The sequence below is a fragment of the Leuresthes tenuis genome, unplaced genomic scaffold, assembly GCF_036924035.1.
Source record: "Leuresthes tenuis unplaced genomic scaffold, fLeuTen1.0.hap1 SCAF_23, whole genome shotgun sequence".
Classification (NCBI taxonomy): Eukaryota; Metazoa; Chordata; class Actinopteri; order Atheriniformes; family Atherinopsidae; genus Leuresthes; species Leuresthes tenuis.
Window position 1 is genome coordinate 11,380,394 of NW_027325377.1, and position 23,660 is coordinate 11,404,053.

Genomic DNA, 23,660 nt, shown 5'->3' on the forward strand with positions numbered 1-23,660 from the left:
GGTTCAGCTGCAAGAAGGTTTGAATGTCCGACTAAAGTTTGTAAAAAGCGGGTAAGACAAGGTGTGAATGCCCGACAATGTATGATCAAAAGAGGAGCGGAGGTTTTCGGCTGCAAGAAGGTCTGAATGTCCACCCATAATTACTGAAAAATGGGTAAGAAAAGGTGCGAAAGCCCAACCGCACATGATCATAAGTGGATGAGAAGGTGTTCGACTGCAAGTAGGTGTGAATGTAAGATCATAATTTGTAAAAAGCGGGTAAGAAAAGGTAAGAATGCCCAACCATAAATTATCATAAGCGGCAGCAGAGTTTCGGCTGGTATTTATGAATGTCTAGATAGATTTCAACAAAAAACAACGTTGTACTTTGCAGTAAAAGAAAGTGCAAGTCAAAAGTTTTAGGAATCCGAGAATAAGCTTATTTTCATGAGTTCTGCACGATTTCGGATTTTATGTATAAAATGAATTTCTTCACGCAAACTAAGTTAACATTGCTTTGTCCTTCATATGTACCCATTTCTACATATATTTCAAGCATAAACTTCCTCATATTACCCTGAATGAGAAAGAGCCACACTTGTGATTAAGCCATACCTCCCTTTTGAGGAGTTCTGCATGATTTGGGATTTTATCTATAAAATTAATTCCTTCACTCAAACTATGTTAAAACGGCTTTTACCTTCATATTTATCAATGTCTCGATAGATTTAAACAAAAAACAACGTTGTACTTTGCAATAAAAGAAAGAGCAAATCAAAAGTTTTAGGAATCCGAGAATAAGCTTATTTTCATGAGTTCTGCACGATTTCGGATTTTATGTATAAAATGAATTCATTCACTCAAACCAAGTTAAAACTGCTTTTTCCTTCATATTTATCAATGTCTAGATCGACTTCAACAAAGAACAACATTGTATTTTGCAGTAGAAGAAAGAGCAAAACTGAAGGATCAGGAATCCGAGAATAAGCTTCTTTTCATACGTTCTGCATGATTTGGGATTTTATGTATAAAATGAATTCCTTCACTCAAACTAAGTTAACACTGCTTTGTCCTTCATATGTACCCATTTCTACATATATTTCAAGCATAAACTTCCTCATACTACCCTGAATGAGAAAGAACCACACTTGTGATTAAGCCATACGCCCCTTTTGAGGAGTTCTGCATGATTTGGGATTTTATCTATAAAATCAATTCCTTCACTCAAACTATGTTAAAACGGCTTTTACCTTCATATTTATCAATGTCTCGATAGATTTAAACAAAAAAACAACGTTGTACTTTGCAATAAAAGAAAGAGCCAATCAAAAGTTTTAGGAATCCGAGAATAAGCTTATTTTCATGAGTTCTGCACGATTTCGGATTTTATGTATAAAATGAATTCATTCACTCAAACCAAGTTAAAACTGCTTTTTCCTTCATATTTATCAATGTCTAGATCGACTTCAACAAAGAACAACGTTGTATTTTGCAGTAGAAGAAAGAGCAACACTGAAGGATCAGGAATCCGAGAATAAGCTTATTTTCTTATGGGCAAGTGGGAACTGCTTTGTCCTTCATAATTATCAATGTGTAGATGGATTTCAACTTCTTCTACTGCAAAGTCCAATGTTTTTCTTTGTTGAAGTCGATCTAGACATTGATGAATATGGAAGGACAAAGCAGTTTTAACTTGGTTTGAGCAAAGCAATTCATTTTATAGCAAAATCCGAAATCGTGCAGAACTCATGAAAGTAAGCTTATTCTCGGATTCCTGAAACTTTAGATTTGCTCTTTCTTTTACTGCAAAGTACAACGTTGTTTTTTTGTTTAAATATTTCTAGACATGGTAAATATGAAGGACAAATCAGTTTTAACATAGTTTGAGTGAAGTAATGCATTTTATAAGCAAAATCCCAAATCATGCAGAACTCACGAAATGCTTTTTCTCGCTTTTCACTGCTTTTTACAAACTTTGGTCGGACGTTCACACCTTCTTGCATCCGAACACCTCCGCTTCCGCTTTTGATGATGTATATTCGGGCATTCGAACCTTTTTTTACCCGCTTTTTACAAACCATTGTCAGACTTTCACACCTTCTTGCAGCCGAACACCACCTCTCCCAATTTTGATGATGTATGGTCCAGTATTCTTACCTTTTCTAACACATTTTTCAGCAATTATGGTCGGACATTCACATCTACTCACAGCTGGACACCTCCGCTCCCGCTTTTGATCATACAATGTCGGGACATCGCTCCTTGTCTTACCAGCTTTTTACAAATTTTAGTCGAACATTCACACCTTCTTGCAGCTGAAGACCTCCGCTCCCGCTTTTGATGATGTATAGTCGGGCTTTCGAGCCTTTTCTTACCCGGTTTTTACAAATTATGGTTGGACATTCAGACCTTGCAGCCGAACACCTCCGCTCTCTCTTTTGATCATACATTGTTGGGCATTCGCACCTTGTCTTACCCGCTTTTTACAAACTATAGTCAGACATTCACACCTTGCAGCTGAACCTCCGCTCCCTGTTTTGATCATGTATGGTCTGGCAATACTACCTTTTCTTCCCCCGTTTGTGAGTAATTATGGCTGGACATTCACACCTACTTGCAGTCGAACAGCTCTGCTCCCGCTTTTGATTATGTTTGGTTAGATATTCGAACCTTTTCTTAACTGCTTTTTACAAACCATGGTCGGACTTTCACACCTTCTTGTAGCCGAACAACTCCGCTCCCGCTATTGATTGTGTACAGTCGGGTATTTTAACCTTTTCTTACCCGCTTTTTACCAAATATGATCGGACATTCACACCTTCGTACAGCGGAACACCTCCGCTCCCTCTTTTGATGGTGTATAGTCGGGCATTCAAACCTTTTCTTACCCGCTATTTACAAACTATGGTAGGACATTCAAACCTTCGTGTATCCGAAAACCTCCGCTCTCTCTTTTGATCATACATTGTCGGACATTCGCACCTTTTCTTACCCGCTTTTTACAAACCATGGTCAGACTGTCACACCTTCTTGTAGTCGAACACATCCGCTCCCGCTATTGATTGTGTACAGTCGGGTATTTTAACCTTTTCTTACCCGCTTTTTACCAAGTATGGTCGGACATTCACACCTTCGTACAGCGGAACACCTCCGCTCCCTCTTTTGATGGTGTATGTTCGGGCATTCAAACCTTTTCTTACCCGCTTTTTCCAAACTATGGTCGGCTATTCACAGCTTCCTCTCCACCATACTTGTATGGTGGGATATTCACACCCACTTGCATCCGAAAACCTCCGCCCCAAATTTTGTTGATATTTTGTCGGACATTCGCACCTTACCCGCTTTTGGCAAACTATGTCCTTCTTGCAGCCAAACAACTCTGATCTTGCTTTTGATGATGTAAGGTTGGGCATTCAGACCTTGCTTCACCTGCTTTTCACCAAATATAGTCGGACATTCACACCTTCTTGCAGCCGAACACTTCCGCTCCACCTTTTAGTGTTCTATCTTACCTTTTTTTTCACCGCATTTTATACATTATGGTTGGAAATTTTCAACCACTTTCATCCGAAGACCTCTCCTCCCGCTTTTGTTAATATATTTTAACTTTAGTTTGACATTCAAACCTTCTTGCAGCTGAACCACCTCCGCTCCCTGTTTTGATCATATATGGTCTGGCAATACTACCTTTTCTTACCCGTTTGTGAGTAATTATGGCTGGACATTCACACCTACTTGCAGCCGAACACAACCTCTCTCGCTTTTGATGATGTATGGACCGGCATTTTTACCTTTTCTAACACATTTTTCAGCAATTATGGTCGGAGATTCACACCTACTCACAGCCGAACAACTCCGCTCCCGCATTTGATGATGTATAGTCGGGCATTCTCACCCTTTCTCATCAGCTTTTTGCAAATTATGATCTGACATTCACACCTACTTGCAGTCGAACAGCTCTGCTCCCGCTTTTGATTATGTTTGGTTGGATATTCGAACCTTTTCTTAACTTCTTTTTACATATTTTGGCTGGACGTTCACACCTTCTTGTAGCTGAACACTTCCACTCCTGCTTTTGATGATGTATGGTTGGGCATTCACACCTTTTTTTTGCCCATTTTTCAGGAATTATGGGTGGACATTCACACCTTGCAGCTGAACACCTCCTATCCCACTTATGATCATGTGCGGTATGATTTTCGAAAAGTTTCTTTCATGTTTTCTAGCAATTATTGATGGACATGTAGACCTTCTTGCAGCTGAACACCTCCGCTCCCGCTTTTGATCATACATTGTCAGGCATTAGCAACCTTGTCTTACCCACTTTTTACAAACTTTAGTCGAACAGTCACACCTTTTTGAAGCCGAACACCACCTCTACCGCTTTTGATGATGTATGGTCCAGCATTCTTACCTTTTCTAACACATTCTTCAGCAATTATGGTCGGACATTCACACCTACTCAGAGCCGGGTATTTTAACCTTTTCTTACCCGCTTTTTACCAAGTATGGTCGGACATTCACACCTTCGTACAGCGGAACACCTCCGCTCCCTCTTTTGATGGTGTATGTTCGGGCATTCAAACCTTTTCTTACCCGCTTTTTCCAAACTATGGTCGGCTATTCACAGCTTCCTCTCCACCATACTTGTATGGTGGGATATTCACACCCACTTGCATCCGAAAACCTCCGCCGCAAATTTTGTTGATATTTTGTCGGACATTCGCACCTTACCCGCTTTTGGCAAACTATGTCCTTCTTGCAGCCAAACAACTCTGATCTTGCTTTTGATGATGTAAGGTTGGGCATTCAGACCTTGCTTCACCTGCTTTTCACCAAATATAGTCGGACATTCACACCTTCTTGCAGCCGAACACTTCCGCTCCACCTTTTAGTGTTCTATCTTACCTTTTTTTTCACCGCATTTTATACATTATGGTTGGAAATTTTCAACCACTTTCATCCGAAGACCTCTCCTCCCGCTTTTGTTAATATATTTTAACTTTAGTTTGACATTCAAACCTTCTTGCAGCTGAACCACCTCCGCTCCCTGTTTTGATCATATATGGTCTGGCAATACTACCTTTTCTTACCCGTTTGTGAGTAATTATGGCTGGACATTCACACCTACTTGCAGCCGAACACAACCTCTCTCGCTTTTGATGATGTATGGACCGGCATTTTTACCTTTTCTAACACATTTTTCAGCAATTATGGTCGGAGATTCACACCTACTCACAGCCGAACAACTCCGCTCCCGCATTTGATGATGTATAGTCGGGCATTCTCACCCTTTCTCATCAGCTTTTTGCAAATTATGATCTGACATTCACACCTACTTGCAGTCGAACAGCTCTGCTCCCGCTTTTGATTATGTTTGGTTGGATATTCGAACCTTTTCTTAACTTCTTTTTACATATTTTGGTTGGACGTTCACACCTTCTTGTAGCTGAACACTTCCACTCCTGCTTTTGATGATGTATGGTTGGGCATTCACACCTTTTTTTTGCCCATTTTTCAGGAATTACGGGTGGACATTCACACCTTGCAGCTGAACACCTCCTATCCCACTTATGATCATGTGCGGTATGATTTTCGAAAAGTTTCTTTCATGTTTTCTAGCAATTATTGATGGACATGTAGACCTTCTTGCAGCTGAACACCTCCGCTCCCGCTTTTGATCATACATTGTCAGGCATTAGCAACCTTGTCTTACCCACTTTTTACAAACTTTAGTCGAACAGTCACACCTTTTTGAAGCCGAACACCACCTCTACCGCTTTTGATGATGTATGGTCCAGCATTCTTACCTTTTCTAACACATTCTTCAGCAATTATGGTCGGACATTCACACCTACTCAGAGCCGAACACCTCCGCTCCCGCATTTGATGGTCTATAGTCGGGCATTCTACAGCGGAAAAGACTCATTCTTATGTTTGGTTAGATATTCGAACCTTTTCTTAACTGCTTTTTACAAACTTTGGTCGGACGTTCACAATATCTTGCAGCCGAACACCTCCGCTTCCGCTTTTGATGGTGTATATTCGGGCATACGAACCTTTTCTTACCCGCTTTTTACAAACCAAGGTCGGACTTTCACACCTTCTCTTAGCTGAACAACTCCGCTCCCTCTTTTGATTGTGTACAGTCGGGTAATTTAACCTTTTCTTACCCGCTTTTTACCATCTATGGTCGGACATTCACACCGTCTTACAGCGGAACACCTCCGCTCCCTCTTTTGATGATGTATGGTTAGGCATTCGCACCTTTTCTTACCCATTTTTCAGTAATTATGGGTAGACATTCACACCTTCTTGCAGCTGAACACCTCCTCTCCCGCTTATGATGATGTGTGGTTTGATATTCGAAAATTTTCTTTCATGTTTTTCTAGCAATTATTGATGGACATTCAGACCGTCTTGAAGCTGAACACCTCCGCTCCCACTTTTGATGGTGTATAGTCGGGCTTTCGAGCCTTTTCTTCCCGGTTTTTACAAATTATGGTTGGACATTCAGACCTTCTTGCAGCCGAAAACCTCCACTCCCTCTTTTGATCATACATTGTCGGGCATTCGCACCTTTTCTTACCCGCTTTTTACAAACCATGGTCGGACTTTCACACCTTCTTGTAGCCGAACAACTCCGCTCCCGCTATTGATTGTGTACAGTCGGGTATTTTAACCTTTTCTTACCCGCTTTTTACCAACTATTGTTGGACATTCACACCGTCTTACAGCGGAACACCTCCGCTCCCTCTTTTGATGGTGTATATTCGGGCACTCGAACCTTTTCTTACCCGCTTTTTACAAACTATGGTCGGACATTAAAACCTTCTTGTAGCCGAACACATCCACTCCTGCTTTTGATGATGTATGGTTGGGCATTCGTACCTTTTCTTACCCATTTTGCAGCAATTATGGGTGGACATTCACACCTTTTTGCATTTTAACACCTCCTCTCCCGCTTATGATCATGTGCGGTTTGATATTCGAAAATTCTCTTCCATGTTTTCTAGCAATTATTGATGGACATTCAGACCTTCTTGCAGCTGAACACCTCCGCTCCAGCTGTTGATGGTGTATAGTCGGGCTTTCGAGCCTTTTCTTCCCAGATTTTTACAAATTATGGATGGACATTCAGACCTTGTTTCAGCCGAAAACCTCCGCTCCCTCTTTTGATCATACATTGTCGGGCATTCGAACCTTTTCTTTCCGCTTTTTACAAACTATGGTCAGACATTCACACCTTCTTGCAGCCGAACACTTCCGCTCTACCTTTTAGTGTTCTATGGGGTATTCACACCTTTTTTTTCACCGCATTTTATAGATTATGGTTGTAAATTCTCACCCACTCTTATCCGAAGACCTCTCCTCCTGCTTTGGTTAATATATAGTCGGGCATTCGAACCTTTTCTTACCCGCTTTTTACAAATTATGGTCGAACATTCACACCTACTTGCAGCCGAACACCTCCGCTCCCGCTTTTGATGGTGTATAGTCGGGCTTTCGAGCCTTTTCTTCCCCGGTTTTTACAAATTATGGTTGGACATTCAGACCTTGCAGCCGAAAACCTCCGCTCCCTCTTTTGATCATACATTGTCAGGCATTCGCACCTACTTGCAGCCGAATACTTCCGCTCCACCTTTTAGTGATGTATGGTTGGCATTTGCACCTTTTCTTACCCTTTCTTACCCTACTGATTGCTTAAGATTAAGTTGTCTTTTCTCAAACTACAACATTTTTTTAATTGTTGAAACTTGATTTGAAGTGGATAAATAAGGAGGACAAACAGTTTTAAGTCAGGCTGATAGAAGGAATTAATTTTATAGCAAAATCTGTATTTCGTCATATGTCGAGAGATAGATAAGTACAACGTTGTTTATCGTTGAAACTTGATTAGACATGAATAAATATGAAGGACAAAGCAGTCTTAACTTGGTTAGAGTTAAGGAATTCGTTTTATAGGAGAATCCGAATTCGTGCATAACTCGTAAAATAGAGCTTATTTTCGGATTCCTGAAGAATGAGTCTGGTTCTTTCTCATAATACAAAGTTTGTTGTTTATTGTTGAAACTTCATCAGAAGTGAAGAAATAAATGAATGCCTATCAACAAATGTGGGATCTAAACTCTAGTGCTTCCTCTAAAATAATTTCCTTTCTCAATTCAGAAATGTGTGTGTGTAAGTCACAACACCCGTGACACCAAAACGGCTTTCTTTTCTCTCTTTTCTCTACACTCTGCACTGTGAGCACACACACCAAATCAGAAAGGCTTTTTTCTCTCTGTTCTACATTATGGACTGTGGGGACACAAAACCGCTCTCTCTTTTTTTTTTTTATTGTGTGCCAGGGCGTTGTCTCACGTATTAGATTATGCTTACGATACGAATGGGTTTATCAGTCACATCAGAATCCATACATACTGATCCTCCCGTAATAAAATGGTCGGATCTTATCAAACACACTTTGTTTCTTGTGACAATCAAGTCAGCGAAACAGCGTATACACGTCAAGACACTGAATCAAGTTTGCCACAAGAACTCATAAGTTTGGCAGTATTGCTCTGCCGTCAGCAATCATACACCCATTTTATTTTCGTGAGACATGTGCAGGCACCTGTTCATCTACTGTTCTATCACTATGAATTAGTTTATCTATTATCAATAAGGATACTTCTACAACTACTATCAAAGTATGTCCAGACTTATTATGTTGTCAGTTGCTATATATGAATAAGTGGGTAGCTACTGACAAGCATTAAGCATGTCACACAGCCCAAACATATAACATTTCAGGACACACCACACAGTTAACAACCACAGTGAAGTGTCAAAGCCCAAACATGTAACATTCAACAGGACACTTACACAACACATTCAAATCAAACAGTCAGACAACATACAAGAACATATACCCCAGCCGGCATTGCTCCCTGCCTATTTTCCTACAGCTCACTATGTGTGCGCACACCTTTATTCACAAACTCTTCAACTTATACTCTTTTACCAAAGCTGCTACAGCTCGATTGGCCGAATACCCTTAGATCCTATTTCGGTGAATTTGACATCTGCCTTACATGTAACAGATTAGCGGTTTAGCAGTTTTAATTTAGTTTGAGTGAAGGAATTCATTTTATAGCAAAATCCGAAATCGTGAAGAACTCATGAAAGTAAGCTTATTCTCGGATTCCTGAAACTTTAGATTTGCTCTTTCTTTTACTGCAAAGTACAACGTTGTTTTTTTTTTTGTTTAAATCTTTCTAGACATGGTAAATATGAAGGACAAAGCAGTTTTAACATAGTTTGAGTGAAGGAATTCATTTTATAGATAAAATCCCAAGAGTCTGCTGAGAAAAGAGAGTGAATGCGAAGTAGACTTTAACACGGCTCTGGGAGCGAGCCGAGTGTGGGCTAACCGGGAGAATTGCTTGAAAGAAACGCGACACCAAATGAGCGGTCAGAACAAAGCCTCAATACGGTGTTCCCGTGGTGTTTTTGTTGCTGCCTTGTCGATTGCACAGGGGCAAGCGTTTCAACCAAGCAACGCTCACCATGGGGAAGGTGGCTATGGCAACTAGCCTGATGCCCTGCTCCCGCAGTGACGGATAATCGTACTCTGGTTTCTCTTCATAACATACAAGTCTTTCGCCTTTTACAAAAGACTTTCGTAGAGAGCAGCACTAATGAGTTGTTTCTATTTTTGGCAGGCTTTACCTTTGCGGGTGAAGCCCTTTCTGTCTGTGCAAAAGAAATCTTGTTACTGTGCAGAGTGACTTCTCTGAGTAGAGTCGCCTTACTTGTTGCGATTGTGCCGATGTTCGAAGCTGGAGTGCAAAGTTGTTGCTTGAATGGTGCTTGCTGGAGCATGCGGGAGAGCAAAGTTATACCATTTAAAAGGGCTGAAGAGTGCTCAGTGCAGCGGGTGGGCGGAGGTGCAACGTGACACTCTGGCCACCTATGGCCATAAAAAGAACACTGCTACAAGTGCGCATTGTGCCAGCAAGGGCCCTCGGACCTGAAACAGTGGACAGTTATCGCTTCTCGGCCTTTTGGCTAAGATCAAGTGTAGTATCTGTTCTTATCAGTTTAATATGTCCTCTATACGAGGACTACATATTAAATGGATTTTTAAGAATAGGAGTTGAAAAAGAAGCTTGCTCCGTTCACTCCAAGCATCGACCCAGTACTGCAGTGCCGCTGGGAACGGTGCGCTCTTCTCTGCTCTTGTGAAAAAGCAAACAGCGGTGCAGGATGGAAGTTTCAGGGAGCCCAAGATGAAACTTTCTTTTAGTCTGCTGAGAAAAGAGAGTGAATGCGAAGTAGACTTTAACACAGCTCTGGGAGCGAGCCGAGTGTGGGCTAACCGGGAGAATTGCTTGAAAGAAACGCCATACCAAATGAGCGGTCAGAACAAAGCCTCAATACGGTGTTCCCGTTGTGTTTTTGTTGCTGCCGCTGTTTGCTTTTTCACAAGAGCGCACCTGTTGAGGGGGGGCCTGGGGGGGCCTGGGTGATGGTGGGTCTCAGGCCCGGGCTGCTGCGACTGGTGTGACCGGGTGGTTTGTTTGTTTGTTTTTTGTTGTTGTTTGTTTGTTTTTTGTAGAGGTCCTCCGGAGTGGGGTTGGGTTTAGTGGGGTGGGGCGGGATGGGTACCTTCTGGGGGTACAGTAGCTCCCAGAATATGGTCGCTGCAGGCCCCGAGCCTGGTGGACATCAGGCCCTCCTGTCCTGTGTTGGCTCCCTTTTAAAAAGTACAGAACTTAGAACAGGTCTAGTCCCTGGCTTTCGGCAGAACTGTCTTCTTTACTTTTTTTTTTTTTCCCCTTATCGTGTTCAGTATTATGGCAGCAGAATTGTAGTCTGAATACCTTTGATGCCAAACAGATTTGCTTTGCCAAGGGAAGTTTTATAAATGTAAAGCTCCCCTTGATGCCCATTTATTTATTTCTGTTTACAATATATGACATGTAATAGAACTGAACCGGACCGGGGGACAAGGAAAGAAGAAGAGGAAAGAAGAGAAAAACAGAACATACATCGCATACAACACAGCTGTGGATATAGATGACCTGAGACGACATGATAATACATCAACTGCTTAGCGACCATGCTACTGGACTAATGAATGTGGTTGTGTGTGTGTGAGAACATGCAACACCCATGGCACAGGACCTACATGATAACCGTGCTTAGTTATGAGTGTATAAGCATACAGGGCCACAATCCACAGCCCCCCCAAGCAATCAGAAGCAGGCAGAGAGGGCCACAAGACCCGGGCCACCAGCAGCCCCCACAGAGCACAGAACCCAGGAAGCCCACCGCAGGGGCAACCACGCATCCACCCAGAAGACTGCAGAGGAAGCCCCCGGAAAGAGCCCCCATAAGCATAGGGCAGAGGCCCTCCGGGAGCCAGGGGCAACAGCCCACCGACGTCGCCAGGCACCAGCCGCCCAGACATGGGCCGTGCACTGGATCCGGGCCCCAGGAGCCCGAGCGCCCCCAAACCCCCCGGCAGAGGCCCCACCCAATACCCAGGAGGGCCAAGCGCCCCAGACAGCCACACAGTGGGTCAGCGCCTGCCCCAGCACCCCTGGCCAAGTGCCCTGGGAGTCAAGACGTGCCCACAGGTGGGTGAAGTCGCGAGCAGCGGAGAGAGGCCACGCCGCCCCCCCCATCGGGAGAAGCACAGGCAGGCCAGGCGACAGCAAGTCCAAGATCCAGGCCCAATCATTACCACACACACTTTCATGTCCCATACATCCACACGTCCTCCCTCCCTCGACTCCGCTGGGGTGTAGTGCAGCGGGCACACCAGGGGGCCAGCAGCCCCCCAGCCACCACAGACCCCAAACCAGCAGAACAATTAATTAATCCTCCTGGCCCCTCCCACCCCGAGCAGCAACCAGGAAGCAGGGGTGTGCGAAGAAGACCCCTCCCCTCACCCTTCTGGCTCTTCAATATTTTCTAATAGTGAGCAATTAAAATTGAGGGGCAGCCAAACTTGTAGAACTGGGAGCGTGGCCCTCTGGGAAGCCTACATACCCAAAGAGCCCCGCCCACCAGATGCCACTCAGTGCAACCACCCCCCAAGACCTAATGTGTGTGTGTGAGTGTGTTTGATAAGTAGTAATGTCTAAGGTGTAATTAAAACAGGGGTGGGAACTGCAGAGTGCAACTACTGCAGAGTCCACTACACCCCACCGAACACACACGCCCCCAAAACCCTTCATGTGTGAGTGTGTGCTGTGTACAGGAGCCAGAAGGGAGAGGGGTATGGGGATATACACTGGGGGCAGCCAGGGACTGGCTGCAATAGGCATCCCCGCTACCAGGGAGCCAACACAGGACAGGAGGGCCTGATGTCCACCAGGCTCGGGGCCTGCAGCGACCATATTCTGGGAGCTACTGTACCCCCAGAAGGTACCCATCCCGCCCCACCCCACTCAACCCAACCCCACTCCGGAGGACCTCTACAAAAAACAAACAAACAACAACAAAAAACAAACAAACAAACCACCCGGTCACACCAGTCGCAGCAGCCCAGGCCTGAGACCCACCATCACCCAGGCCCCCCCAGAACCCCCCTCAACAGGTGCGCTCTTGTGAAAAAGCAAACAGCGGCAGCAACAAAAACACAACGGGAACACTGTATTGAGGCTTTGTTCTGACCGCTCATTTGGTATGGCTTTTCTTTCAAGCAATTCTCCCGGTTAGCCCGCACTCGGCTCGCTCCCAGAGCCGTGTTAAAATCTACTTCGCATTCACTCTCTTTTCTCAGCAGACTAAAAGAAAGTTTCATCTTGGGCTCCCTGAAACTTGCATCCTGCACCGCTGTTTGCTTTTTCACAAGAGTAGAGAAGAGCGCACCGTTCCCAGCGGCACTGCAGTACGGGGTCAATGCTTGGAGTGAACGGAGCAAGCTAATTTTTCAACTCCTATTGCTAAAAATCCATTTAATATGTAGTCCTCGTATAGAGGACATATCAGATATTAAACTGATAAGAACAGATACTACACTTGATCTTAGCCAAAAGGCCGAGAAGCGACAACTGTGCACTGGTTCACGTCCGAGGGCCCTTCCTGGCACAATGCGCACTTGTCCGCTAACACCCCTGTTCTTTTTATGGCAATAGGTGGCCAGAGTGTCACTTTGCACCTCCGTCCACCTGCTGCACTGAGCACTCTTCAGCCCTTTTAAATGGTATAACTTTGCTCTCCCGCACGCTCCAGCAAGCACCATTCAAGCAACAACTTTGCACTCCAGCTTCGAACATCGGCACAGTCGCAACAAGTAAGGCGACTCTACTCAGAGAAGTCACTCTGCACAGTAACAAGATTTCTTTTGCACAGACAGAAAGGGCTTCACCCGCAAAGGTAAAGCCTGCCAATAATAGAAACAACTCATTAGTGCTGCTCTCCACGGAAGTCTTTAGTAAAAGGCGAAAGACTTGTATGTTATGAAGAGAAACCAGAGTACGATTATCCGTCACTGCGGGAGCAGGGCATCAGGCTAGTTGGTTTAGCCACCTTCCCCATGGTGAGCTTTGCTTGGTTGAGACGCTTGCCCCCCCCCCCCCCCTTGCTCCTCGGCTGACCAAGTAGGAACAATCGGGCCCTATTCGATGGCTGCCTTGTCTTTTACTCTGTGCAAAAGACAAGGCAGCAACAAAAACACCACGGGAAAACCGTATTGAGGCTTTGTTCTGACCGCTCATTCGGTGTCGCGTTTCTTTCAAGCAATTCTCCCGGTTAGCCCACACTCGGCTCGCTCCCAGAGCCGTGTTAAAGTCTACTTCGCATTCACTCTCTTTTCTCAGCAGACTCTTGGGATTTTATCTATAAAATGAATTCCTTCACTCAAACTATGTTAAAACTGCTTTGTCCTTCATATTTACCATGTCTAGAAAGATTTAAACAAAAAAAAAACAACGTTGTACTTTGCAGTAAAAGAAAGAGCAAATCTAAAGTTTCAGGAATCCGAGAATAAGCTTGCTTTCATGAGTTCTTCACGATTTCGGATTTTGCTATAAAATGAATTCCTTCACTCAAACTAAATTAAAACTGCTAAACCGCTAATCTGTTACATGTAAGGCAGATGTCAAATTCACCGAATTAGGATTATTCGGTATTCGGCCAATCGAGCTGTAGCAGCTTCAGTAAAAGAGTATAAGTTGAAGAGTTTGTGAATAAAGGTGTGCGCACACATAGTGAGCTGTAGGAAAATAGGCAGGGAGCAATGCCGGCTGGGGTATATGTTCTTGTATGTTGTCTGACTGTTTGATTTGAATGTGTTGTGTAAGTGTCCTGTTGAATGTTACATGTTTGGGCTTTGACACTTCACTGTGGTTGTTAACTGTGTGGTGTGTCCTGAAATGTTATATGTTTGGGCTGTGTGACATGCTTAATGCTTGTCAGTAGCTACCCACTTATTCATATATAGCAACTGACAACATAAGAAGTCTGGACATACTTTGATAGTAGTTGTAGAAGTATCCTTATTGATAATAGATAAACTAATTCATAGTGATAGAACAGTAGATGAACAGGTGCCTGCACATGTCTCACGAAAATAAAATGGGTGTATGATTGCTGACGGCAGAGCAATACTGCCAAACTTATGAGTTCTTGTGGCAAACTTGATTCAGTGTCTTGACGTGTATACGCTGTTTCGCTGACTTGATTGTCACAAGAAACAAAGTGTGTTTGATAAGATCCGACCATTTTATTAGGGGAGGATCAGTATGTATGGATTCTGATGTGACTGATAAACCCATTCGTATCGTAAGCATAATCTAATACGTGAGACAACGCCCTGGCACACAATCAAAAAAAAAAAGAGAGAGCGGTTTTGTGTCCCCACAGTCCATAATGTAGAAAAGAGAGAAAAAAGCCTTTCTGATTTTGTGTGTGTGCTCACAGTGCAGAGTGTAGAGAAAAGAGAGAAAAGAAAGCCGTTTTGGTGTCACGGGTGTTGTGACTTACACACACACATTTCTGAATTGAGAAAGGAAATTATTTTAGAGGAAGCACTAGAGTTTAGATCCCACATTTGTTGATAGGCATTCATTTATTTCTTCACTTCTGATGAAGTTTCAACAATAAACAACAAACTTTGTATTATGAGAAAGAACCAGACTCATTCTTCAGGAATCCGAAAATAAGCTCTATTTTACGAGTTATGCACGAATTCGGATTCTCCTATAAAACGAATTCCTTAACTCTAACCAAGTTAAGACTGCTTTGTACTTCATATTCATTCATGTCTAATCAAGTTTCAACGATAAACAACGTTGTACTTTCTAGAATGAGAAAGAACTTCTTCAGCAATAAGCATCTCTCGACATATGACGAAATACAGATTTTGCTATAAAATTAATTCCTTCTATCAGCCTGACTTAAAACTGTTTGTCCTCCTTATTTATCCACTTCAAATCAAGTTTCAACAATTAAAAAAATTTTGTAGTTTGAGAAAAAACAACTTCATCTTAAGCAATCAGTAGGGTAAGAAAGGGTAAGAAAAGGTGCAAATGCCAACCATACATCACTAAAAGGTGGAGCGGAAGTATTCGGCTGCAAGTAGGTGCGAATGCCTGACAATGTATGATCAAAAGAGGGAGCGGAGGTTTTCGGCTGCAAGGTCTGAATGTCCAACCATAATTTGTAAAAACCGGGGAAGAAAAGGCTCGAAAGCCCGACTATACACCATCAAAAGCAGGAGCGGAGGTGTTCGGCTGCAAGTAGGTGTGAATGTTCGACCATAATTTGTAAAAAGCGGGTAAGAAAAGGTTCGAATGCCCGACTATATATTAACCAAAGCAGGAGGAGAGGTCTTCGGATAAGAGTGGGTGAGAATTTACAACCATAATCTATAAAATGCGGTGAAAAAAAAGGTGTGAATACCCCATAGAACACTAAAAGGTAGAGCGGAAGTGTTCGGCTGCAAGAAGGTGTGAATGTCTGACCATAGTTTGTAAAAAGCGGGTAAGAAAAGGTTCGAATGCCCGAACATACACCATCAAAGGAGGGAGCGGAGGTGTTCAGCTGTAAGAAGGTGTGAATGTCCGACCATAGTTGGCAAAAAGCAGGTAAGAAAAGGATAAAATACCCGATTGTACACAATCAATAGCGGGAGCAGAGTTGTTCCGCTACTAAAAGGTGTGAAAGTCCGACCATGGTTTGTAAAAAGCGGGTAAGAAAAGGTGTGAATGCCCGACAATGTATGATCAAAAGAGGGAGAGGAGGTTTTCGGCTGAAACAAGGTCTGAATGTCCATCCATATTTTGTAAAAATCTGGGAAGAAAAGGCTCGAAAGCCCGACTATACACCATCAACAGCTGGAGCGGAGGTGTTCAGCTGCAAGAAGGTCTGAATGTCCATCAATAATTGCTAGAAAACATGGAAGAGAATTTTCGAATATCAAACCGCACATGATCATAAGCGGGAGAGGAGGTGTTCAAATGCAAGAAGGTGTGAATGTCCACCCATAATTACTGCAAAATGGGTAAGAAAAGGTACGAATGCCCAACCATACATGATCCTAACAGGGAGCGGAGGTGTTTGGCTGCGACAAGGTGTGTATGTCCACCCATAATTAATGAAAAGCGGGCAACAAGTAGGTTTGAATACCCATCATCAAAAGCAGGAGTGGATGTGTTCGGCTACAAGAAGGTGTGAACGTCCGACCAAAGTTTGTAAAAAGCAGTGAAGAAAAGTTTCGAATATCCAACCAAACATAATCAAAAGCGGGAGCAGAGCTGTTCAACTGCAAGTAGGTGTGAATGTCAGATCATAATTTGCAAAAAGCTGATGAGAAAGGGTGAGAATGCCCGGCTATACACCATCAAATGCGGGAGCGGAAGTGTTCGGCTGTGAGTAGGTGTGAATGTCAAACCATAATTGCTGAAAAATGTGTTAGAAAAGACTAGAATGCCGGACCATACATCATCAAAAGCGGGAAAAGTGGTGTTCGGCTGCAAGTAGGTGTGAATATACAGCCATAATTACTCACAAACCGGTAAGAAAAGGTAGTATTGCCAGACCATACATTATCAAAACAGGGAGCGGAGGTGGTTCAGCTGCAAGGTGTGAATGTCTGACTAAAGTTTATAAAAAGCGGGTAAGACAAGGTGCGAATGCCTGACAATGTATGATCAAATGAGGGAGCGGAGGTTTTCGGCTGCAAGGTCTGAATGTACAACCATAATTTGTAAAAACCGGGGAAGAAAAGGCTCGAAAGCCCGACTATACACCATCAAAAGCGGGAGCGGAGGTGTTCGGCTGCAAGTAGGTGTGAATGTTCGACCATAATTTGTAAAAAGCGGGTAAGAAAAGGTTTGAATGCTCGACTATATATTAACAAAAGCAGGAGGAGAGGTCTTCGGATAAGAGTGGGTGAGAATTTCCAACCATAATCAATAAAATGCGGTGAAAAAAAAGGTGCGAATACCCCATAGAACACTAAAAGGTGGAGCAGAAGTGTTCGGCTGCAAGAAGGTGTGACTGTTCGACTATATTTGGTGAAAAGCAGGTGAAGCAAGGTCTGAATGCCCAACCTTACATCATCAAAAACGAGATCAGAGGTGTTTGGCTGCAAGAAGGCCATAGTTTGCCAAAAGCGGGTAAGCTGCGAATGACCGACTAAATATCAACAAAAGTGGGGGCGGAGGTCTTCGGATGCAAGTGGGTGTGAATATTCCACCATAAAGTATGGTGGAGAGGAAGCTGTGAATGGCCGACCATAGTAAAAAGCGGGTGAGAAAAGGTGCGAATGTCCAATCATACATGATCAAAACAGGGAGCGGAGGTGTTTGGCTGCGACAAGGTGTGAATGTCCACCCATAATTAATGAAAAGCGGGCAACAAGTAGGTTCGAATGCCATACCATACATCATCAAAAGCAGGAGTGGATGTGTTCGGCTACAAGAAGGTTTGAATGTCCGAGCATAGTTTGTAAAAAGCTGGTAAGAAAAGGTTCGAATGCCCGAACATACACCATCAAAAGAGGGAGCGGAGGTGTTCCGCTGTAAGACGGTGTGAATGTCCAACAATAGTTGGTAAAAAGCGGGTAAGAAAAGGTTAAAATACCCGACTGTACACAATCAATAGCGGGAGCGGAGTTGTTCCGCTACAAGAAGGTGTGAAAGTCCGACCATGGTTTGTAAAAAGCGGGTAAGAAAAGGTGCGAATGCCCGACAATGTATGATCAAAAGAGGGAGTGGAGGTTTTCGGCTGCAAGAAGGTCTGAATGTCCAACCATAATTTGTAAAAACCGGGGAAGAAAAGGCTCGAAAGCCCGACTATACACCATCAAAAGTGGGAGCGGAGGTGTTCAACTTCAAGACGGTGTGAATGTCTACCCATAATTACTGAAAAATGGGTAAGAAAAGGTGCGAATGCCTAACCATACATCATCAAAAGAGGGAGCGGAGGTGTTCCGCTGTAAGACGGTGTGAATGTCCGACCATAGATGGTAAAAAGCGGGTAAGAAAAGGTTAAATTACCCGACTGTACACCATCAAAAGAGGGAGCGGAGTTGTTCAGCTAAGAGAAGGTGTGAAAGTCCGACCTTGGTTTGTAAAAAGCGGGTAAGAAAAGGTTCGTATGCCCGAATATACACCATCAAAAGCGGAAGCGGAGGTGTTCGGCTGCAAGATATTGTGAACGTCCGACCAAAGTTTGTAAAAAGCAGTTAAGAAAAGGTTCGAATATCTAACCAAACATAAGAATGAGTCTTTTCCGCTGTAGAATGCCCGACTATAGACCATCAAATGCGGGAGCGGAGGTGTTCGGCTCTGAGTAGGTGTGAATGTCCGACCATAATTGCTGAAGAATGTGTTAGAAAAGGTAAGAATGCTGGACCATACATCATCAAAAGCGGTAGAGGTGGTGTTCGGCTGCAAAAAGGTGTGACTGTTCGACTAAAGTTTGTAAAAAGTGGGTAAGACAAGGTGCGAATGCCTGACAATGTATGATCAAAAGCGGTAGCGGAGGTGTTCAGCTGCAAGAAGGTCTACATGTCCATCAATAATTGCTAGAAAACATGAAAGAAACTTTTCGAAAATCAAACCGCACATGATCATAAGTGGGATAGGAGGTGTTCAGCTGCAAGGTGTGAATGTCCACCCATAATTCCTGAAAAATGGGCAAAAAAAAGGTGTGAATGCCCAACCATACATCATCAAAAGCAGGAGTGGAAGTGTTCGGCAACAAGAAGGTGTGAACGTCCAACCAAAATATGTAAAAAGAAGTTAAGAAAAGGTTCGAATATCCAACCAAACATAATCAAAAGCGGGAGCAGAGCTGTTCGACTGCAAGTAGGTGTGAATGTCAGATCATAATTTGCAAAAAGCTGATGAGAAAGGGTGAGAATGCCCGACTATACACCATCAAATGCGGGAGCGGAGTTGTTCGGCTGTGAGTAGGTGTGAATCTCCGACCATAATTGCTGAAAAATGTGTTAGAAAAGGTAAAAATGCCGGTCCATACATCATCAAAAGCGAGAGAGGTTGTGTTCGGCTGCAAGTAGGTGTGAATGTCCAGCCATAATTACTCACAAACGGGTAAGAAAAGGTAGTATTGCCAGACCATATATGATCAAAACAGGGAGCGGAGGTGGTAAGGCTGCAAGAAGGTTTGAATGTCAAAGTAAAGTTCAAATATATTAACAAAAGCGGGAGGAGAGGTCTTTGGATGAAAGTGGTTGAAAATTTCCAACCATAATGTATAAAATGCGGTGAAAAAAAAGGTGTGATAGAACACTAAAAGGTGGAGCGGAAGTGTTCGGCTGCAAGAAGGTGTGAATGTCCGACTATACTTGGTGAAAAGCAGGTGAAGCAAGGTCTGAATGCCCAACCTTACATCATCAAAAGCGAGATCAGAGTTGTTTGGCTGCAAGAAGGCCATAGTTTGCCAAAAGCGGGTAAGGTGCGAATGTCCGACTAAATATCAACAAAATTTGGGGCGGAGGTTTTCGGATGCAAGTGGGTGTGAATATCCCACCATACAAGTATGGTGGAGAGGAAGCTGTGAATAGCCGACCATAGTTTGGAAAAAGCGGGTAAGAAAAGGTTTGAATGCCCGAACATACACCATCAAAAGAGGGAGCGGAGGTGTTCCGCTGTACGAAAGTGTGAATGTCCAACCATACTTGGTAAAAAGCGGGTAAGAAAAGGTTAAAATACCCGACTGTACACAATCAATAGCGGGAGCGGATGTGTTCGGCTACAAGAAGGTGTGACAGTCCGACCATGGTTTATAAAAAGCGGGTAAGAAAAGGTGCGAATGTCCGACAATGTATGATCAAAAGAGAGAGCGGAGGTTTTCGGATACACGAAGGTTTGTATGTCCTACCATAGTTTGTAAATAGCGGGTAAGAAAAGGTTCGAATGCCCGACTATACACCATCAAAAGCGGGAGCGGAGGTGTTCCGCTGTAAGACGGTGTGAATGTCCGACCATAGTTGGTAAAAAGCGGGTAAGAAAAGGTTAAAATACCCGACTGTACACAATCAATAGCAGGAGCGGAGTTGTTCGGCTACAAGAAGGTGTGAAAGTCCGACCATGGTTTGTAAAAAGCAGTTAAGAAAAGGTTCGAATATCCAACCAAACATAATCAAAAGCGGGAGCAGAGCTGTTCGACTGCAAGTAGGTGTGAATGTCCAGCCATAATTACTCACAAACGGGGGAAGAAAAGGTAGTATTGCCAGACCATACATGATCAAAACAGGGAGCGGAGGTTCAGCTGCAAGGTGTGAATGTCTGACTATAGTTTGTAAAAAGCGGGTAAGACAAGGTGCGAATGCCCAACAATGTATGATCAAAAGAGAGAGCGGAGGTGTTCGGCTGCAAGGTCTGAATGTCCAACCATAATTTGTAAAAACCGGGTAAGAAAAGGCTCGAAAGCCCGACTATACATCATCAAAAGCGGGAGCGGATGTGTTCAGCTGCAAGAAGGTGTGAATGTTCGACTAAAGTTTGTAAAAAGCTGGTAAGACAAGGAGCGATGTCCCTTCATTGTATAATCAAAAGCGAGAGCGGAGGTGTCCAGCTGTGAGTAGGTGTGAATGTCCGACCATAATTGCTGAAAAATGTGTTAGAAAAGGTAAGAATACTGGACCATACATCATTAAAAGCGGGAGAGGTGGTGTTCGGCTGCAAGAAGGTGTGAAAGTCCGACAATGGTTTGTAAAAAGCGGGTAAAAAAAGGTTCGAATGCCCGAATATACATCATCAAAAGCGGAAGCGGAGGTGTTCGGATGCAAGAAGGTGTGAACGTCCGACCAAAGTTTGTAAAAAGCAGTGAAAAGTGAGAAAAAGCATTTCGTGAGTTCTGCATGATTTGGGATTTTGCTTATAAAATGCATTACTTCACTCAAACTATGTTAAAACTGATTTGTCCTTCATATTTACCATGTCTAGAAATATTTAAACAACGTTGTTTTTTTGTTTAAATCTATCGAGACATTGATAAATATGAAGGTAAAAGCCGTTTTAACATAGTTTGAGTGAAGGAATTGATTTTATAGATAAAATCCCAAATCATGCAGAACTCCTCAAAAGGGGCGTATGGCTTAATCACAAGTGTGGTTCTTTCTCATTCAGGGTAGTATGAGGAAGTTTATGCTTGAAATATATGTAGAAATGGGTACATATGAAGGACAAAGCAGTGTTAACTTAGTTTGAGTGAAGGAATTCATTTTATACATAAAATCCCAAATCATGCAGAACGTATGAAAAGAAGCTTATTCTCGGATTCCTGATCCTTCAGTTTTGCTCTTTCTTCTACTGCAAAATACAATGTTGTTCTTTGTTGAAGTCGATCTAGACATTGATAAATATGAAGGAAAAAGCAGTTTTAACTTGGTTTAAGTGAATGAATTCATTTTATACATAAAATCCGAAATCGTGCAGAACTCATGAAAATAAGCTTATTCTCGGATTCCTAAAACTTTTGATTGGCTCTTTCTTTTATTGCAAAGTACAACGTGGGTTTTTTGTTTAAATCTATCGAGACATTGATAAATATGAAGGTAAAAGCCGTTTTAACATAGTTTGAGTGAAGGAATTAATTTTATAGATAAAATCCCAAATCATGCAGAACTCCTCAAAAGGGAGGTATGGCTTAATCACAAGTGTGGCTCTTTCTCATTCAGGGTAATATGAGGAAGTTTATGCTTGAAATATATGTAGAAATGGGTACATATGAAGGACAAAGCAGTGTTAACTTAGTTTGCGTGAAGAAATTCATTTTATACATAAAATCCGAAATCGTGCAGAACTCATGAAAATAAGCTTATTCTCGGATTCCTAAAACTTTTGATTTGCACTTTCTTTTACTGCAAAGTACAACGTTGTTTTTTGTTGAAATCTATCTAGACATTGATAAATACCAGCCGAAACTCTGCTGCCACTTTTGATAATTTATGGTTGGGCATTCTTACCTTTTCTTACCCGCTTTTTACAAATTATGATCTTACATTCACACCTACTTGCAGTCGAACACCTTCTCATCCACTTATGATCATGTGCGGTTGGGCTTTCGCACCTTTTCTTACCCATTTTTCAGTAATTATGGGTGGATATTCAGACCTTCTTGCAGCTGAAAACCTCCGCACCTCTTTTGATCATACATTGTCGGGCATTCACACCTTGTCTTACCCGCTTTTTACAAACTTTAGTCGGACATTCAAACCTTCTTGCAGCTGAACCACCTCCGCTCCCTGTTTTGATCATATATGGTCTGGCAATAGTACCTTTTCTTACCCGTTTGTGAGTAATTATGGCTGGACATTCACACCTTCTTGCAGCCGAACACAACCTCTCCCGCTTTTGATGATATATGGTCCGGCATTCTTACCTTTTCTAACACATTTTTCAGTATTCGAACCTTCTCTTACCCGCTTTTTACAAACCATGGTTGGACTTTCATACCTTCTTGTAGCTGAACAACTCCACTCCTGCTTTTGATGATTTATGGTTGGACATTCGCATCTTTTCCTACCCATTTTTCAGTAATTATGGGTGGATATTCACATCTTCTTGCAGCTGAACACCTCCTCTCCCGCTAATGATCATGTAAGGTTTGATATTCGAAAATTTTCTTTCATGTTTTAAAGCAATTATTAATGGACATTCACACCTACTTGCAGCCGAACACCACCTCTCCCGCTTTTGATGATGTATGGACCGGCATTCTTACCTTTTCTAACACATTTTTCAGCAATTATGGTTGGAGAATCCCACCTACTCACAGTCGAACAACTCCGCTACCGCATTTGATGGTGTATAGTCGGGATTTCTCACCCTTTCTCATCAGCTTTTTGCAAATTATTCTCTGACAGTCACACCTACTTGCAGTCGAACAGCTCTGCTCCCGCTTTTGATTATGTTTGGTTAGATATTCGAACCTTTTCTTAACTGCTTTTTTACAAACTTTGGTCGGACGTTCACACCTTCTTGCAGCCGAACACCTACGCTTCCGGTTTTGATAGTGTATATTCGGGCATACGAACCTTTTCTTACCCGCTTTTTACAAACCATGGTCGGACTTTCACACCTTCTCTTAGCTGAACAACTCCGCTCCCTCTTTTGATTGTGTACAGTCGGGTATTTTAACCTTTTCTTACCCGCTTTTTACCAACTATGATCGGACATTCACACCGTCTTACAGCGGAACACCTCCGC

General features: G+C 42.9%; 4 non-coding genes across 4 annotated transcripts; 2 read left to right on the forward strand and 2 right to left on the reverse strand.

The window, feature by feature from the left end:
* The first annotated feature begins 9,590 nt into the window (after nucleotides 1-9,590).
* On the forward strand, nucleotides 9,591-9,704 carry LOC140283538 (U5 spliceosomal RNA). Its single transcript, XR_011910135.1, has one exon. It is a non-coding gene; the product is annotated as a U5 spliceosomal RNA (small nuclear RNA).
* Nucleotides 9,705-10,012: 308 nt separating this feature from the next.
* Nucleotides 10,013-10,196, forward strand: LOC140283346 (U2 spliceosomal RNA). Its single transcript, XR_011910050.1, has one exon. It is a non-coding gene; the product is annotated as a U2 spliceosomal RNA (small nuclear RNA).
* Nucleotides 10,197-12,835: 2,639 nt separating this feature from the next.
* On the reverse strand, nucleotides 12,836-13,026 carry LOC140283487 (U2 spliceosomal RNA). Its single transcript, XR_011910089.1, has one exon. It is a non-coding gene; the product is annotated as a U2 spliceosomal RNA (small nuclear RNA).
* A 316-nt stretch (nucleotides 13,027-13,342) lies between these two features.
* LOC140283498 (U5 spliceosomal RNA) lies at nucleotides 13,343-13,456 on the reverse strand. Its single transcript, XR_011910097.1, has one exon. It is a non-coding gene; the product is annotated as a U5 spliceosomal RNA (small nuclear RNA).
* Nucleotides 13,457-23,660: the final 10,204 nt, after the last annotated feature.